Raw genomic sequence first — 9,736 nt, forward strand, 5'->3', positions numbered from 1 at the left:
GCAGTGAATGAAATCGTACTTGTAGTGAAGAGGTGTACTTCAGGTGGTCGCGCATGTAAAGATATCACCCGCGAAATCGAGAGAGAGAGACTCTTGGGAGTACCGGGTGCTCGCACAGGTCGGTTCCTGTTCACTACTACCGCTAATAATATTATATTTGATGTAATATACATTTGTATCTCCCCCGTTGCTAGTTGACACACACACCGTGACCCACAATACTCATGCACATCACTACTACCTGAACTTATCACTAATTTGTATACATTATCTCTGAGAAGAAGAGAGATAATGATATAATTATTTATATGTAAAGCTTTTCATCATATGGAAAGCGTCTTATCTGTTACGATAATGATAAGCTTGTCATACAGGATCAGGATGTAGAGAAGAATACAATACCAAAGTTAACCTGCTAATACGCAGTCTCACACTGGAAGTCGCTTGGCGTGGCCGCCTTCACTCAAGACAAACTCAAGGACTTCAATAACACGATGAGAAAATAAGTACAGATATATAAAGAACATAATGTAAGTTTCTAGTAATAAGCGAAAACAAGTTGTTCTTGAACTTTATAAGATAAGAAGCGTGTTAGCGAAAACATTCAAATATCAGATTCAGTTTAAGAACGATGTAGAAGAGATCGGAGTTGAGCTTGATGATGAACGGAACTGTGGAGGAGAGTCCTGACACCACAGTGCCTGAGGCGTGGATCGTGGCGGCTCAAGGGTGGGCGTGGACGGTGTCCTGCGTGGGCGGCGTCGGTAACCTTGTCACCATCTCCACCATCGCCCACCAGCTGTACCTCGGACGGTTGTGGAGACGACACTACCAGTGTGGCCACAGGGCCGGACGTCCAGTGGTCGCTCTGGAAGGTGATACATTACTTCTGCTGCACCTCAGCTTCTGTGACTTCCTCTACTGCGCCGTCAACCTTCCGTTAACAGCAATCACTTATAACTACGCCATCGGACTCTCAGACACGGTGCCCAGCAAGAGTTTCTGCACGGGTGCTGCGTTATTCAGATACATCAACGCCCTGGCCGAGTGGACAACGCTTGGTCTGCTGACGGTTCAACGCTGTGTGGATCTGGGACGCTCCAGGGGCGCTAGGTTCTTCAGACCACGCCCGACCATTTCCTTCATCGTGGCATCTGGCTGGGCAGCGTCCTTCTCCAGATGGACGCCATCGTGCAGGTCAGTTGATGACCACAAAAGTCAACTTATATTGTCTTTATGTTGAAGGCCCTCACACGCCCACCTATTTCTATAAATTTTTGTTCTACATTTTCGCCTCTCCTTCAGTACATTTGAGGGAGAGTTCTTAATTCTGTATTCTTAAAGAGGATTGTGTTTCTAATTCACCAATGAATAAATGGATGAACATTTATCATAGTTCACCATATAATCCACTTTTCTGTTTCGTTGTCTCTTGGGCATTACCTTGAAGCATTCCCACTCCAAAATACGTTAGATTAGAGCTGTTTCTTATTCCCTCTAAGAGTGTAGGAATTTAAATTATATTAAAATACATTACATTTCCAGTGTGAACAGTTTTTAATGTTCACAAGGAAATCACAATAACGTTATATATCGATGAGAATAACTTTGTAGCAAGACGGATCCCTAGATAAATAAATCTGGGCAGATCCCAGGATAAATAATCTTTAGCATACAGTGGTCCATGGGTTAAGACGCACGTCTGGGGTTTACCCAGGATGCTGGTTCGATCCCCATCCTTCTCCAAAGACATTTTAAATGTACTAATGTTAACGAATGCAAAGTCTGACAGTCTGTGTACGAAAAGCTAGGGGGTTATGGAACAATTACAGTGGCTACTTAAAGTATAGTCACTGAGTCGACATGAAATTAATCAAAATAATGTCACAAACATTTATTACTTCGGCTGATATTCCATGAATGGAACCAAGTTGAAACGTTCGAGAACGTTTCCTTGCACCTAATGGGACTGTTCATCCGGCAACCGTAATCAGGCAACACGTTCTCGCACTTTCTTACAGTCAATATTGACTTATTAAATAAGTACTATGTGACATACTAATTTATTTTGAATATTTTAGTTTACCTTGAAAAGCTTCATAGAAAGCACCGACCTTACCTAACCTTCTTAATATGTTAAGATAAGCATCTTATTGCTTCGTAATTACAATTATTACTTAACCTATACCTATAATAGGTTATACCTATAATAAGCATCTTATTGCTTCGTAATTCAATTATTACTTAACCTATACCTATAATAGGTTAAGTAATAATTGTAATTACGAAGCAATAAGATGTTATATCTTAACATACTAAGAAGGTTAGTAAGGTCGGTGTTTTCTATGAAACTTTTCAAGGTAAATTAAAATATTCACAATAAATTAGTATGTCACATATGCACGTATTTAATAAGTCAATATTGACTATACGAAAGTGCGAGAACGGGTTGAATCAGGAGTTACGGTTGCCTGGATTTAGTCAACTGTTGTGGATTGCATTTTATGGAAGGTCAGTCATTGGTCTCTAGACCATTTAGCTCTGTGTACTTCCAAACTTCTAATGTTCTTTCGAACCCTTTCCACCACTCACGCTTACCAAGACGTCCTTAAAAGCTGACCTTTTTTAGTTTTATTAAATAATAAAAACGTTCTCCTGAATTGTAGGTTAACTGTGCAATATATTGCAGAATCAAATCATTACCTTAAATTTGTATGTGAATTTGTACTCATCTGTGTTTGTACTCACCTGTGTGTGTGTATTCACCTGTGTGTGTGTATTCACCTGCGTTTGTGTTCACCTGTGTTTGTGTTCACTTGTGTTTGTACTCACCTATGTGTGTACTCACCTGTGTTTGCATTTACGTGTTTATTTTGCATTTTGATTTTGATTTTAGATGTTAGATTTTGCATTTACGTGTTTATTTACCTGTGTACTCACCTATATGTACTCACCTATATGTGCTTGCAGGATCGAGCATTGACTCTTGGATCCCGCCTTTCGAGCATCGGTTGTTTACAGCAATGACTCCTGTCCCATTTCCCTATCATACCTGGTTTTAAAATTATGAATAGTATTTGCTTCCACAACCTGTTCCTGAAGTGCATTCCATTTCCCCACTACTCTCACGCTAAAAGAAAACTTCCTTACATCTCTGTGACTCATCTGAGTTTCAAGCTTCCATCCATGTCCTCTCGTTCTGTTACTATTCCGTGTGAACATTTCGTCTATGTCCACTCTGTCAATTCCTCTGAGTATCTTATACGTTCCTATCATGTCCCCCCTCTCCCTTCACATTTGTGTAATCACCTGTGTGTGATGGAGTTTTTTTTGCATCATTCATCGTAAACTTTCAGTGCACAATGAAAATGAATAGAACAGTGAATTGTCAATGGAACAATGAAAATCTCATATATCTATAAGAAAATACTGGAGTCGTACAATGGAATCGAACCCGCGTGTGCCTGGGGAGTCCAGGAATACAGGTTCGATCCCATCGCACTGCTCCAGTAACTTTGTCACTAGCTTACAGCTGTAGGGAACTAGCATGAAACATGCATCTATCTCATGTCACGTGCGATGGCTGTTCCTTACAGGGTCAGTACAACTACGACCGCACCACCTACAAGTGTGACTATACGAGTGTTAAGGCACGCATCTACTTCTACTGCCTGGAGTCCCTCCTGCCCTGCTGCCTCATGTTTACTGGCAGCCTCAGCATCATCTTCCAGATCTGGAGGAACACCAGGATGCTGCGAGCTGCTGGAATGTAAGGAACGAGAGTACTGCGTTACTCTCCATTTGGTGCCATGAATCGGGATCGGGTGTAGGACTTATGGAATTTGTAGAATGGACGCGTAAGTCGCCTCTCTCGACCAGCCCTCACTATTAACTGACGCGATTGATTGATTGATAAAGATTAAGTCACCCTAAAGGTGGCACGGGCATGAATAGCCACGTAAAACTGACGTGATACGTTGCTGTTGTTATAGATTCAGATACTCGGAACAAGTTCCAATTAGCACGGGCTATGGTGAGCCCGTTACTTGCCTGGTACAGGAGCGGGGCAAGTAGCACGGGCTATGGTGAGCCCGTAGTCTGACGCGATACAAACACCTGCTTCATATATACCACCACGGGGTGTATCCCGCTTCTCGGTGTGTACTTGCGGGCTGACCCAGCAAGCTAGCTAGTGTCCTGGTCTTAATAACCCTTGTGAATTTGACAGGTCATAAGTCCAACACTAAACTATCATGGTATCAGCATATGACTTTCTATTCCTGTATTTTTCATTTGATACAGCTTATCCTACTGTATTAGATCAATTCGCATTTGAATGCTTGTCATTTTCGAAATATTGTTCTTAGGATGCCTTTCAAGAAGTGTTATTATTAACATATCTCTAGTTATTCAACTTTATATGTCAACTGTTAAGTTTGATTTATATCCCGGCCCAGTTTAGAGAAATGTACTGTAAAATGGACATAAACTCACATAGAAGTTTACAAAGAAGAATAAAAACGTTAATCTTGAGCATTCAGATCCTTATAAAAAACGACGAAGAAACGTAATTTTTCATTCTCTAGAAAGACAGAGCAGCCATGCTATAAGAGTTAGCAAGTCCTTCACTGCCCACTGAATCACTTTGATGGGAATATATCGTCTCTGACTCTCAGCCCTTGCGCTTTACTTCATTTATGAATTATTCGATGACATTTGCGGTAATTGTTTGTTTATTAATGATGGTAATCAGTGTCTCATAAAATGAACTTGTGGAACTAGGGGGGGCGATATTGTAAAGAATAATGAAGGCAATGCGTCATTGGTGGAGGGAAGTGAGGCACAAGGTGAGGCTATGGCGCAGCTGTGTCGTCGCTGCTGCCACCAATTTTCATTTTCCACCTTATTTTCAAGTTTCACCAGGCACACAGTGTGGCAAATTAATTTCCTCTCAGTAAATAATTGCTGTTTAAAGGTTTAAATATATGTATATCTTATATTTGCCCTATAAAAAGTTATACGTGGATTTAATGCATAACTGCAGCCTCGCATTGATTAATATAGGCCTTCTGCAGTTTAATGCATCCTTATGTTATCTCTGCAGGCCAAAGGAGCTTGTGCAACAACGTTTCTGCATGCTGAGGTCTACTGCGCTCCTGCTGGCACTGCTGCTGCTCTACCTAGTCTGCGTGATCCCTGTCTGCGTCTACAGCGTGGTATCAATAGTCACCGACGATAAACACGTCCCTCTCGGCATCGCCATCTTCATGAACTACTGGATCCAGTACGGCATCAACTTCCTCGTCTACGAGCGCAGCAACGCCAACTACAGGAAGGCTTACAAGCAGTTCTTCAAACTAATTGTGGAACAAACTTGGAAAACATATAAATCACTTATATGTAACTGTAGTAAAAGTCCATCTGTTTTGCAGCTATCATCTGTTATCGTTCGAAGTGGATCTGTTGCCATTCTTCTTCATAGCTCACTGGGGTTCTCTGAGTCAGACCCTGGAGCCGATGGCTGTATATTGCCTCCTCTCGGCTTTCACTTTCTGAGCAGCTCCTCCTGAAATGGAACTCTCTCTCACAGAGGTCCAACAGTCATAGTAGAGCACTTCTAGTAACTGAACTCCTTCTTCCAGGGGCTCAACAGTTACACTGGCCTACTTCTAGAAACTGAACTCCTTCCAGGGGTCCAACAGTCATATTAGACCACTTCTAGCAACTGATTCCAGTCTCCCATATGTTCAACAGACACTGTGGATCCCTTCTAGTAACTGAACTCCATCGTCTATGGGTTTAACAGGTACAGTGGATCCCTTTCAGTAATATAATTATCTATCAAGGGTTCGACAGTCATAGTGGACCCCTCTAAGTAACTGATGTCCCTCTCCCAGGGGGTTTACACTCACGGTGGACCACTGCTCTCAATGTTAGAGACGTTACCGTGCACACCATCTTGAAATACTCTGTTACCAGGTAGTAAATTGAAAGGTTATCACAATGAGCAGTGAAATCCTTTCCTGTTCCAGACACACTCAGATGTAAGCCATGCAATTACTTCTTTATTCACCCCATAGAAATTGTATATGAAATATTAAAGAACCGTCTCAATTATTATGAGTGAGGAAAGGACTGGATGAAAGGTGTTTGCACGAAAAGAATGAATGTATATAAATGTAATGAATATGATAATACACGAGAAGCACTGTACACCTCGAGAAAATAATATTATTATTATGTTGCTGCTATTTTTTATTAAAGTTTATTATTATTAGGATGATTAAATGTGGATATTGTGTCAGTTGTTTTAGAGCTGTTTATTGAGGTGTCCAGGTGCACAGTACCCTCCACTTATCCTGCTGGTTAGTTGGGTTAACTTAAGTTTGCTTATGATGGGTTAGGTTAGGTTTTTAGCTTTCACCACATATAAGGGGTTAAGTCATTCACTCAATATGCCCAAACCTTGACAGTGTGCTCTGCCCAATCATAGGCATTTCTCCATAACGTGTTCATTTCTTACTATAGTCTCTTAATTCAATCCATTGTGTTTATTTTTACTGCTGGAATACCCGTCTTGCCATACAGTCACTTTTCTCAAGTACACAACGGCAGGCACCACAACCCCTTCCTTTCATGTTTGTTTTCTAAATAGGGATTTCATTGTACCAGGCATTTTCCCAATTAACCAAGCTGCCATCATTGTAACAACTCGAATGATGGATACATGAATAACAACCTGTACGCATTGTGAATAAACTAGCCCTTCTGAGTATGTTTCAGCGCGTGAGAATCTATTCTCCAGGAAATGATAACACAGTCACTTCATCTTGCACTTCTTATCTTATCACCAGCTAGTGTTTGCAATGGCTAATTCACTTACGTATTGCCACCAATTGCCGAGATGTACTGGTATTGGGAATTCATGTTGATTTGCTAGGCGTAAACATGATGCTAGTTAAACAAATTATAACCACTTTTACACAGTTTGGTTACTTTAAACCATGAGAAGAATTGATGACTAATTTGTCAATGATTGTAAATACAGGGAGAAGAATTTTTAAAAATGAACTTAATTTAAAATTAATTACGTATTTTTTATACAGGAATATGCAAATAAGTAAAAATGGAGATATGTCATATTTTACCAAAATTCAGCTTTAGTTCGAAGAATACGATGAATATAGGATAATCCTGCTCATTATTTTTTTAGTGTAATTCAGGGTGATTGCATATCAGAAATTTTAAATTGCGTCTTTTTATCCGGGAAATATTCAAATAAGTGAAAACAGAGATTTTGTCATATTTTACCCAAATTACCATGCAGTTTCAAAACTACAATGGATATTTAAAATCTGATGCTTGAGTATTTTTGAGCGTAATTGAGAGTGATTGCACATCCTTTGGACTTTCCTATTGAGACTGTTTATAAAGATAATGGACCAGAAAAGAAAACAGATTTTTTTAATTTTCCCATATTGACATTCAGTTTCAAAACTACGATGAATATTAAAAATATATTACTTGACTGCTATTTTTTAGCATAATTGAGGGTGATTGCACATATTTAATGCTATAAATTAAGTCTTATTATATTTTCTTGATATAATATTATAAATGTAATGCCCTACATTAATTCATAATATTATAGCAGAAAATTTGTTTTATTTCTTCATTATTTACATATATTTATATATTTATTTATATATTATTTATATTATATTTTCTTGATATAATATTATAAATGTAATGCCCTACATTAATTCATAATATTATAGCAAGAAAACATGTTTTATTTCTTCATTACTTACATAATTCTGATAACTTTTGGGTTGTTTAGTGTAGTCATGATTAAGTCTTTGGACCCAAAATATCCCAAAACGTTTTTAAATTCTGTAAATTAAGAACAACGCAAACATATTTTCGAGCAATAATAATAATAATAATAATAATAATAATAATAAATATTAATAATATAATAATAATAATAATAATATAATAATAATAATAATATAATAACAATATTAATAATAATAATAATAATATAATAATAATAATAATAATAATAATAATAATAATAATAATAATAATGAAATTTTACTGTGAATAAACATAAATTTATTTAGAATTTTTTTAATACGTTATGAGATCAAATTAAGTGATTCCAAATGAAGTCGACGATGTAAGCGCCCCAGTAAAGTGAAGCGACTTGTCCATTGTACTGACACACTAGCCGGCGGATTCACTCTACCCGTGCTACATGGACATTTCGTTCTGAGTAGGTAAATCTAAGACAACAGCCGTCACTCGCACTTCTGCTCGCTTTTCTCCTCAAACTGTTGACCATTAACTTTATTTTTGATTTAGTGTTTTATATATTTGCAAAAGAAGAACTTGTAATAATCTGTCAGCAGATGTAGCCAGAGTTGCATGTCACTTGTAATGTAATGAGTCAATTGGCATGGTAATTTGGTAATTTGCAATGTAAATAAGTAAGTTGTAATATAATTAGTTCCCTTATAATGTTATTAGCACTCATTTAATATTATCAGATAACTTGTAATGCAATCAGATCCATTGCAATGATCAGATCTCTCACAATGACATCAGATCAGCTACATTCTCATCATTGTATAATTTTCAGTTATTATTAGCAATATAAAATGTAATCAAACTAATCAGATGTCCTCAAACAACAGTATCAGGTCATTTACACTGTTATAGGAAATATTAGGGGGGTTTCTAAGAAATGTTAGAGTGGCATTAGAAATATTAGGACGTCTTACGAACTATTAGGGTTCTCAAGAGAAATATTAGAATATCATAAGCAATATTCGGGTTGTCATAAGAAATATGATGGAATCATCAGAAATATTTGGGTTGGCATAAGAAATATAGAGTTTCTCGTAAGAAATATTAGGGTATCATAAGAAATATTAGAGTTGTCATAAGAAATATTAGAATATTATAAGAAATATTAGTGGTATAAAAATAGTTGAGGTGATATAAGAAATTATACCGTATGAAAAGAATGATGAAGGATGGCATAAGGGATATTAAGAAGTCATGAGAAATATTAGGGTATCAGTATCTTATTTATTGTGTCAAAATGTCATATATACCTCTCTGTAATAAAATACATAAATCTTTTTAAATGTCTTAATATCCTTAAACACGGCTTAAACCGTATTAAACATGCCTATAACTCATTAAACGTGCCTATATCTCATTAAACATGCCTATATCTCATTAAACATGCCTATATCTCATTAAACGTGCCTATATCTCATTAAACGCCTATATCTCATTAAACGTGCCTATATCTCATTAAACATGCCTATATCTCATTAAACATGCCTATATTTCATTAAACATGCCTATATCTCATTAAACATGCCTATTTCTCATTAAACATGCCTATTTCTCATTAAACGTGCCTATATCTCATTAAACGTGCCTATATCTCATTTATCGTGCCTATATCTCATTAAACGTGCCTATATCTCATTAAACATGCCTATTTCTCATTAAACATGCCTATATCTCATTAAACATTCTCAAATTTCCTTAAACATGCTCAAATATCCTTAAACAAGGCTAAAACCTCATTAAATATGCCTAAATCTCACAAATATTCCTCAATTTCCTTAAACTTGCCTAAGTGTAAGACATTCCTTAAATATCCTTAAACATGGCTATAGCTTTTTTAAAACTGCCTTAATATCAAATAATATTT

General features: G+C 37.1%; 1 pseudogene; it reads left to right on the plus strand.

Moving 5' to 3' along the window:
• Positions 1 to 629: 629 nt before the first annotated feature.
• LOC138367518 (protein trapped in endoderm-1-like) lies at positions 630 to 5,570 on the plus strand (annotated as a pseudogene).
• The last annotated feature ends 4,166 nt before the right edge of the window (positions 5,571 to 9,736 follow it).

This window comes from Procambarus clarkii, chromosome 22 (genome assembly GCF_040958095.1).
Source record: "Procambarus clarkii isolate CNS0578487 chromosome 22, FALCON_Pclarkii_2.0, whole genome shotgun sequence".
Lineage (NCBI taxonomy): Eukaryota > Metazoa > Arthropoda > Malacostraca > Decapoda > Cambaridae > Procambarus > Procambarus clarkii.